Source organism: Anser anser (assembly GCF_964211835.1).
Source record: "Anser anser genome assembly, chromosome: 4".
Lineage (NCBI taxonomy): Eukaryota > Metazoa > Chordata > Aves > Anseriformes > Anatidae > Anser > Anser anser.
In genome coordinates, this window is record NC_139724.1 from 45,294,789 (window position 1) to 45,305,033 (window position 10,245).

The following is a 10,245-nucleotide window of genomic DNA, read 5'->3' on the forward strand; positions in this document are numbered from 1 at the left end:
GGTGAAGGGGCCCAGGCAGCAGAGGTCCATGCTCTTGGCCTGGTTTTGTAAGGAGCAGTGTCTACAAAACCGCGCTGGCTGTGCACGTGGATGTATCTGAGAGTGTATGCTGGGCTTCCACAGTGACTATGAAATGTCGCATTTGCCAGCTTCATCCAAATTTGATAGAAAGTGAGGAGGTCTCGAGGATGTTAGCTTCCTAGAGGTGTGTGGGTAGAAGATAGAAGAAACTGTCAGCTCAAAGAAATCTCATTGTCGACTCAGTGCTTATTATTAGACATCAAACAGTCCACACAAGACCTCACCCAGGTGAGACCTGTCCCTAGGAAACTTGATTTCAATGACATGGGCCCACTGCTCATGTCAGAGCCTCTTTCATCTCCATCTCTGGTCCCTCAGCTTGCAGAACTAGTGATATTTTTCTGAGGGAGGTTGTCAAGCTATGAAGAATAAATGCAGGACGTCTGAATGGTCAGATGTTGTAAATACTGTGCACAGTGGATATTCAGATAATTATTTCTCTCACTATTAGTCTGCATGATCTGAATCTTGCAGAGTTAGGCATGTGATGAACTCCTGCCTGAGGGGTTATACTACAAACCATACAGATACTTTTCTGATACACATATTGTTTCCATAAGTTTGCTGTGTTTCATACTCTTCATTTCATGTAGGAACAGTTGTCTTTCAGAAGGCTGACAGATAGAAATGTGGGTAATAGTGACGAGTCTGGATTTCCATTATGACCATACTAGCGTTTCACTGAAAGAAAGCTCCATTGGTATTCAGCACTGAATATGTATTACTTGGGGAATGTATACCAAAATAGTGTAACCTCATGTATAAAAATAAGCCTGGTGCTTTCCTCTCTGTAGGGAACTGAGGCTTTATTTACATTTTTGGTAGTTATTTCATCTGTGAAACTGTATATCAATAGAAGAGTAAAGAAAGAATGTGAAATGTCAGCAATATGTGTGCACATGCATGTATGTATACACAAAGACGATGACAGGAAATGTAATTCCATATGCGTCGCAGGTTCAAAAGATGGAGTCCAATCTGTCGGCTTTAGTCAGTAGGAACTTTGTCCAAATGAGAATAGCACAACATGGTCACTGGTGTGCAGATTCATCCGTGTTTTGGAGATCAACAAATTTTTCAAACAACCATGTATGTAACCTTATTCTGGGAAGTAGCTTTATTGACTTCAGAGGGGATGAGCATGTAAAAGGTAGGACATTTGTAATCCAGATCCAGGTCAATTCAGAGGAAATCTGTAACGCTATCCATAAAGCAGGAGTACCTTATAAATGAGTTGGTGGTCTGGCAGCTAATCTAGACAATAAAACTAAATGTCATTACTGACACCGGGTGTGATGAGAATGATTGCTCTGAAAATGGCAGAGCTGGAGTTAGCACAGCTGGCGTGCTTTGGAACTGGTCTTCCCTTCATTCGGCAATGGGATTTTTGTGGAGTCACTTCCATGATGTGGTCATCATCTTCGTGATGGTTTCATAGAGAAACCCCTCTACTTTCTCTGCAGAAGTGGTATCATAACTTTCAAAGGTTATGATGGTGATGTGGAAAATGGCTTCGGAGTTGTTTCCTGTCTGTATTTGGCTTTTGCTTGGTTTTTGTTTCCTTTCCCTTTTTCTTTGCTGAACGAGCATACCCAGATCTAAGGAAGCAACCCTACAGCCCTGAAAGACCTGTCCTCTCACTGATGCCAGGGGTATTGCGGGTAGGAGGTGTCCTTACTTTTCAGGACCTGTCCTAGGGCAACCAGTAGCATCGGCTGCTGGCTGTGCAGGAAGGCACTACATCCTAACCAGTGCAGCTCCTGCCTTGCTCCCAGCAGTAACTCTGCAGACCTTGGCACCACATGTAGCCCTCAGACCGCAGTGTTGCAAACTGTGTGTGTAGCTTGCTGTACCCCAGGTCTAAGGAGCACTCCTCAGGTAGCCATCTGGCTCGGTGCTGCTCTGGGGTCTGCTATGGCTTTGCCCTCTCTGCCTTTCCTAGCTAGTTAGCCTGGTGCAAATACTCCATATACTCTCTGATGTAGTGCTTTCCTCTCCGAGGAGATACGTGTTTGCCACAGGGACCTCCTTTCCCAGTTTTGGATATTCTGGTCATCCCCAGAAACCTGAGCAAAATAGGAGGGGAAAAAGAAGAGCTACATGTGGACCACAGGAAAGTGTAGATTTCAATGAGAAAGTGGGGGCTTGTGAATTTTTTTGCCTGCATGTTTCTTGTGTTTAGTTTAGGTGCTTTCTGAGCAGTAATCTTAGTAACATTCCTCAGAGTCCTCTGGCACAGCAGATAGAGGTGTTCACAGACAATAAATACTGGTTCTGTATGGAGGGGTGGGAGGAGAAACTGGGGTTGGAGAATATACTTATATGTACTTCACTAGCTTGTATGAAACCCTTAAAGCTGGTGCTGAGAAAAATAACTGTCTTTAAGCAATCAATTCCATTTGGGATAGTAATACCCCAAATGTATTTCCAGCCCCTTAGTCCAGAGATGCTCTCTCCACTCTGAATTTCTTGTTTAGTTGACTCCCTGTGTTCCTCCAGCTGGTGTTGTAAAAATGAGAGGAAAGATTAAATAAATGCATCCAGTCAGTTCCTCCTTGGCTCTTACGGCTTTGGTAGTAAGCTCATCTGCACAGATTTCTTAATGTCTTGAGGCAAACTCTCCCATGGGCTTTCCTTAGGACCACACACAAACATTCAGTTCTCTTCTTGCATTTTTCTCTTAATTGCCCATCTTATAACAAGCAGTCATTGCTCTTATCAAGAGTTGCAAATAACTTCTTTTGAATAGCTCTGATGTGCTTAGCTACAAGGAAATTGTAAATAGCAAGCGTCTCTGTTGTGCCTTTTGCTCTTCACAACATATGAATGCTATGAAAAAACAGACAAACTAGTCAGGCTTGTTGGCTACACACACATCTGAGGATATGTGCAAGCCATTCACATAGCCGTATGAGTCCTGCTACCCTGCCCAATTTGTGAAGGCTCCTGCAAGAGAGTGCTTCTGAAGGCAAACAAGTTACGTGCATTCCCACATGCTGTATTCTTTAATCACAGACAAATTTCTGCTGTTATATGAGATGTTGGTTTTTAAGCTTTGCATAATTGTATTTAATATCATTTCAATCTCGTACGTTTATAAGTTTTGCTTTCCTGGCCAGTGCAACCTATTGCAATTAACTTTTAATCTTCTGCATTGGTCTTTGTCATCTGTTCACTTGAGATGGGAAGCAGTTAATAGATCTTTGAAATAATGTCCTACTTAGACTCAGCAAAATATGTCTACAGGATCCAGTGTTTAATAAAAGAGGATTAAAACCATAGTAACACCTTTGAAATTGGGAAATGCATAGTTCCTGAGCTGCACCGTCTCCCACTGATTCATCTGGGTGCCATAGCTGGAGAAGGTGCTCAGGGACTGGGACTCCTGTCTTCTGCTCCTGTCCCTGGTTTGCTGTGAGACCAGGAACAAGTCACACTTGCTTGTTTTTTCGCGTAAAGACAGTCATCTAGTGCCATCTGAGATGCCACTGGGTATCCAAAACATCTGCAGAAATGATGCTGGGTAATAGGAGGCTTATGCCCTTTAGTACTGGCAGCTATCACCAGGTAGGACACCCAGAGATGTCTCAGAGGTTTTAGGTGCCTCTTTTGCAGAAACTGAATTTGGTCTCCCTGTGCCCCATTTTCTCCGTAGGTAATGACTGTGGTACTGGCTGCACAGGGATGGTGTAAGGCTTGACACCGCAAAATGCATTTCAAGCAATGAGATTTTTTTTTTTTTCAGAGTGCAAAAAGCGAGGGACTCTCTGTCACATAAATCTGTTTATAACTTTCTTCTGTAAGGGCTTTCATCTAGGCGTCCTTTGCACGCGTGGTCAGGGTGGACCAAAGACCAAGCCCAGCAGGCCGGTCCCGCCAGCCCTCGCTGGAGGGCTTTGTACTCCGCTTTGAACCTGAGGAGCCAAATCGATCCCCTGAAGGGCAGAAATCACCACCTGCAGCTGGGACTCCAGGGTTTGGCCCGGGGAGGGGAGGGCTGGATGGCAGCTTTGGCGTTTCGGGAAAGTCCACGAGATGGAGCTCTTGTTTGAGGGATAAGGCTCTCCGGCAGGCTGCGAAAGTAGGACATGGACCTCGTTTTATCGGATTTTTCACGCACCGGGCTTACACTGAGCAAACCTGGCTTTCCAAGCACTTGCTTTTAACGCGCAATGCTCAGCATGAGAGGTGGGGAAAAAGGTAATGTATTTTGCAGATAAAAGTGTTTGAAGCTTTCCGTGATGATTTCATTTTCTTGTTGCTGACTTGTTTTGCAGAGCTGTTTTTGCACTCACTCCCTCCCATCTTTCTATCCCTTAGTATGCTTCCCGTTTGTAATTTTTAATACTTACACGCCTTAGCTATTCAACCCATGTAAAATCTAGGCACTGGAAAACTTGCTTAATGGTTTAGAGAAAAACAATGTACAGTTGGAGATTGAGGAGGAAAAGTATTCAACCTGAAACGTAAGTTACCTGAAAGAAAGCTAATAAGCCTGATGAGTGTGGCAAAGAAAGTGGAATTAAGTGTGCCTTAGGCTGTGAAGTTTGTTGAAAGACGCAGCCTGTGAATTCAGAAGTCCGGCTACAGACCATTGCCACTGTAACTGCATGCACCTCACCTCTCCAGTTTGTGTCTCAAATGCTTTTAAAAACACATTTGTAGAAGCCCATTTGTTACTCGTGTAATCAAACAGCCACACTAATGCATCACAGACCAGTGTAAACAACCCGCCTACGAGGACATTGTGCTTATCTTCAACATGGGTGGTATGAGCAGCAAGGAGATGTGGGCCCTGCCCCTCGTAGCTTAACATAGCAATGAGCTGCATTCTTTGGGGAAGGCAAAACGAATGGATATCACTACTTGCACCTTCTAACAAGTCAGTCGAGTCATCGCAGCCCGCCTTCCTTCTCTGTAAAGCACCATGGCCATCCTAACAGCTCTGAGGTTTTTTTAGAGCAATAGATGAATTTGGGTCATTATTGGTTTTGTTTTAATTGCTGCCAACCAACCAAAAATGCAGTCGCGGGAAGCATGGTGGCATCGTGGGATGGTGGCTGTGTGAGGGACCAGGTGTCGCGAAATGGCGGCGGCACGAGGGAGGAGACATTGCGAAATGGCGGCCGCATGAGGGAGGAGGTGTCATGTGATGGTGGCTGCGTGAGGGAGGAGGTGTCACACAATGGCAGCTGTGCCGTGCTGTCTCCGTGCTGATGCGAGGCTCCTTCATTTCCTGCTCCCTGCCCTTGGTCATAGCGGCCTCCCTGTGCCCTTCTCTGCTGCTTCCCTTCGCTCCCTTCCCTGTGCTCCTAAGGTGGGCTGGGAAGCAAGACCTGCGCTGGAGGGCTGCCATGAGGGTGAAGCCCTCTTCTGCAAAGTTAATTGGATGACGTTGGCAGTAGGGTGATGGTTGGAACAGATGATCTTGAAGGTCTCTTCCAACCTTAATGATTCCATGAAAGGTGGCCTACCATCATCTCATAGCATGGGATTTCAGAGTTTGTGATGGGAAAGAGCGCAGCCAGTCAGTCTTTTATTCTAGGTCATGTAGGATGAACTTCCCTTCAGTCATGCCATTAGGATAACCATTTTGTAGCTTGCCATCCCACACTGTTGTTGCCTGGAGCCCTGCTCGGCTCTGTACAAATGCATGCCAGCCTACAGAGCATTGCTGCTAATTGCTGGGTGCTACTGGGTATGCTTTGATGAGGAAAAAAGGAGCACCCATGAGTTAACATAGCTGGATGTATACTTTAAGTGCAGCGTGGCTGCTTGTTGTTTTTATAGTAGCCAGATGTACTGTGCTTAACTTAATCTCTTTTTGCATTGTTAAAGCCCATGGTGGGGGCTTTGAAAACGGATAAAGTTGAAACCTGGGGCTCCCTGGAAGAGGGAGTTTCTAAATTCGTTTCCTTGTTGGTCTGTATCAGTAGTTAAGGAGAATCAAATCTTAGCTCGGATGTGTTTCCAATTCTCCCAGCAACGGTGTGTTTCTGCTTCCCAAGCTCCGGCTGATGACCGACAGGTCCCCTTTATCTCTTCCTCTCTCGCAGTGTTTTCTGTGAATTGCATATTCCAATTTCCTAGGAATCACAGGTGTTTCCTAATTAAATACATGCAGTAAGGGCTATTCTATCAAGAGGCAGCCATGCCCATTGCACAGAGCAATATTACATGCAGTAGATGTACAAAAATGTTAAGAATTCTGAACATCTTCAGGCTAAACTCTCAGGAGGTCCTGGATCTTCTGGGAGAGGGTAAAGGGAAAAATGTCATCATGAGGTCAGTTTGTGTGTTTCTGCTGAGTAGAGTTTGTAATTTTTTCTTCTTATTGCTGGCTAACTAGAAGGGAAATCTCAGTCTTGAAATGGGAGCTGAGGATACCAAAGGCTGCCTTGTCTTCACCTTGAGGGAGGAAGGAGAGGATGAGGAGGAGGTTGATGCCATGGACTTTTCAGTGGCCTGGAGGGAGCTGTGTAGGACATCTCTGATCTGCCCTGTATTAAAGCAAATCCTTTTCTGTCAGGTGTCACCAGATAAACCTAGTCAGTTTGTCAAATCTGTTCTAATTTTCTGCCACCTAAGTTGAAATCTTTTGTCTTTTACAGATGAATGCTTAAGGAGACATCATATTGGTCTTCAAAATTGCAATTACTGTTTTTGCACTGAGGTTTCACGGTGAGCAGAATGTCCTATTGGTCCACTTGAGTTGTGGGTGAAAGCTGTGTGTATAGCTGAAGTTTAGGACATGAGAAGCATTAAGTGAAAAAAGCTAGCGTTTAGTTTTAAGTACCATTTTTGAACAGCTGATTCTTGTTGCCCGGAGAAGAGTTTGTGGCTCCATGGCGTGAGCGCACAGCACTGTGATTGAAAACAGTGACTTGAATAAACACTTTGCGGTGACGTGTTGAAAACAATTATTTTTTGAAGACAGGAATATAAAAAGAATTTAGGTCTGGGAAGTGTCTGTGGGAACACCTAGTCACATAAGAATTAAAGATTGCGTGTTCTAGATCAAAGTAGCCTATAGTTCATACTGCATCTAATTATGGCCCATTCTCTTTTATTAAATTCATTTGTTTTAATTAGAGGAATAGATATTTTGCAGTAGAGTTTAAGGGGTCTATTGGGCACTTGAGATTAAATCAATGGTTTGTTAACAGTTTTATCTGGGAAATGGATTAGATTATTTAAATGATGTGAAATGGCATCACTTTTCTCAGTAGAATAAAATTATGATGAAGAAATAGTGCTTGGAGCATGAGAACTCTGCTTGTCATTATTTTTCACATGCAGGTTTGACATTTTACAGTAAAGCCATTCATCTTTAGTCTGGTTTTCTAACATTAAGTCAAATTTGGGAGAATAAAGCAAGCGCTACAATGGAGTTTAATGGCAGGTGTTTTTCAGTAACGCTAGGGGAAACTCCACGGCTTGCCACTTGATTCCATAGCACTGTATTTTTGATTTTTGTTTTGGCTTTGTGGTCTCAGAGCAAAGAGCGTTATTAATCAGTTCATAAAACAGTAGGATTAAAAAGAATGCACTGGAGGTGTAAAACAGTCAACACCAAGAGATTTTAAAATGAGCTTAATAAATAAAACATAATTGGATAAAATAGGCGAGTAATGAGTTAAGAGCAGCCCGCATGTGTAATTTCTTGGGGTCAGTGGCAATGCGTCAGTTGACACCGCAGCTGGGCGAAGCCTGGAGGGCACGTAACAGGGTGCCGTGAGGCTGTATTAATCGCGGTTTGCCGTCGAGGTGTCTTGGCTTACCCTTCTCACACCAGCGCTTTTAAGTGACGCGGAAGAAGCACTGAGTTAAATCGCAAGCTGCACACCAACTGCTGCATGTGCTTTTGATTTTCTTTCTCTGGAGACAGGGTGAAGGAAACATCTCTCGTTAGAGCAAGAAGCCGTAACGGAGGCGAGAAGGGAGCCAGCGCCACGCTGGCAGGGTGATTGCTGCGCTTTCAGCGGAGGTGAGCTGGGCACTCCCTGGCTTGCAGAACATGGGCATGCCTCGGGAAGATGGGCACTGGGGCTCCGTCAGGCTCTGGAAGGCACTCTCCTTTCCCTCACAAGTTGCCAGGCTTCAGGCAGCACCCACTGGCTGCCCAACAGGCGGCAGAAAAGCTTTGCCTCGGGCTCGGGTGGCACCTCTGGCTTGGCCTCGGGCAAGCCAAGCCTAGTAAGCAGTGCCAGCATTTTTACCACTGCCAGGAGCATCACCACTGTGCTTGGGGCAGACAACTTCATCACTTACCTGTGGGTAGCTGCAGAAAGCTTAGTGCTGGCTCATGCTGGGTCTGGGCAGTCATTTGTACTGCTCATGGGAAGGTGGCAGCGGCAGCTCCTGTGAGCCAGGTGCTTCCCGTGTGTCCCCCAAGGCCCCCATGGCCCTGCCCATTCCTCTCCCAAGAGCACAACCGCTGTGTGCTGCTGCATTGCCTGCACCCATCGCGGCCCCTGAGGCGTAACTGGTCGATAGGTCTGGTGTCTGAGGTCAGCAGGGAGCAGTACCCTTTCCCCAGCAGCAAATGGGAGTCAATGAGTTACCAAGAGCAGATCTTCAGATCTGCATCACAACAAGAGTCACGTAACTGGGTGAAAAAAATGGTACATGCACATGCAGGCACACACAGTGTCATCTGCCCTGCATCCTGAATGCACAGCAACACCGGGTGCTAAAGTTTGCAATGAATTATTTATACGATGAATTAGCCCTCTTTCTCTGCTCCTAGAATATCCAATTGCAGATTTCCATTTTGGTTCCAGAAAGCTTTATTATTCAGATTTATTCACAGGATGGCTTATTAAACGTTTCCTCCCCTTTTTCCCTCCGTAATGTATAACATGCATCTTGTTTTCTGGTAGCACCTCTCTGCTCTAGCAGGGGCTCCCAGGGTGGCGAAACAGTGAAGAGCGCAATTGTTATCCAGACAGTTTGCAGTCTTCTTTACGAACCAATTACAGATGTTCCAAATTTTGGATATTTATTTGCTCACTTAAGTCAAAACAGTTTCAGTCCCTGAATAGATGATCCACGGCTAAAACAAGATTGTGACTGCATGTGAACGAGTGATTATGGCTCTCATCACTATTTCGAAATTCATTTCTGTGCCCATGTCTGCTGGTAAAACTTCCTTCCTTGGAAGCCTCTGAGAGAGTGGAAAGCGAAGATGAGTGCCCAAAGTCAAGTTGCTCAGAAGTTCCCTGATCTTCCCCTGCAGTTTCTCAGTTTTGCTGCCTTGGCACAAGGAACTGTGTTTTGCAATCTTTACGTCTTGCCTGGGGTGTTGTAAGCTACCGTGCTGGAGACCTGCTCCTGGCTGCAGAGATTGTGCAAACGGGAACCATCCCCGCATTCAGGGGGCTGTACTTAAGCTCTGATTTCCTAGGTGCTTTGGTAGTGCCTGGGACAGTGAAGTGGACTTAACAGGAATCACCTACCCAGTAGAATTTCCCATATTTTGGGATTTCACTGTTTGATTTCCTTTTAAATACAGCTGGATTCCTTAGTACCTCCCAGACATGCATGTAGCTTTCAGCATTTATTTCCCAGCTCTGCCTTTCAGACCTAGTCTCAGTATTTTCATTCTCTGTGGATTCTGAGAAGGGCAAATCTTGTTCTCAGAGTGCTCGAGCTGTTTGGCTGAGCGTAGTTCTGTGCCGGGCTTTAAATCATGACAGCGATCTACACTTCTGATAGAGATGGAGCTGCAAGCCTCCAAAAAACAGTTATCTGTTTGCAGAAGAGTCAGTGTCCGTGTAAATCATATTCAGGGGATGTCATCTCGCTCCCACTGAAATCACAAACAGCAATACCCTCTAAGAACAATAGCACTAAAGCTGTCCTCAGGTTAAAAATAATCTGTTTGCCTGTGTGCAAAGCGCGCGGTCCCGAGAGCTCCTTTGCTGGGCAGCAATATTTTACCTCTAATGACCTCAAACCAGAGCCAGCCATTTTTGCAGGCTCCCCAGAATAATGTTGTGCCACGCAGGGCACCCAAAGGTAGCTGCCTCCCTTCACCCGAGCACTGAGCTCCCTGCAGGCTCCTGCATGCTTCAAAGGCTTGGAGGAAGCTGCCGAGAGTGCCCTTGGTCTTCTTCACTGATTTAGGTGTTCTTTTAATCTTCTCTGATTTAGGTGCTGAGC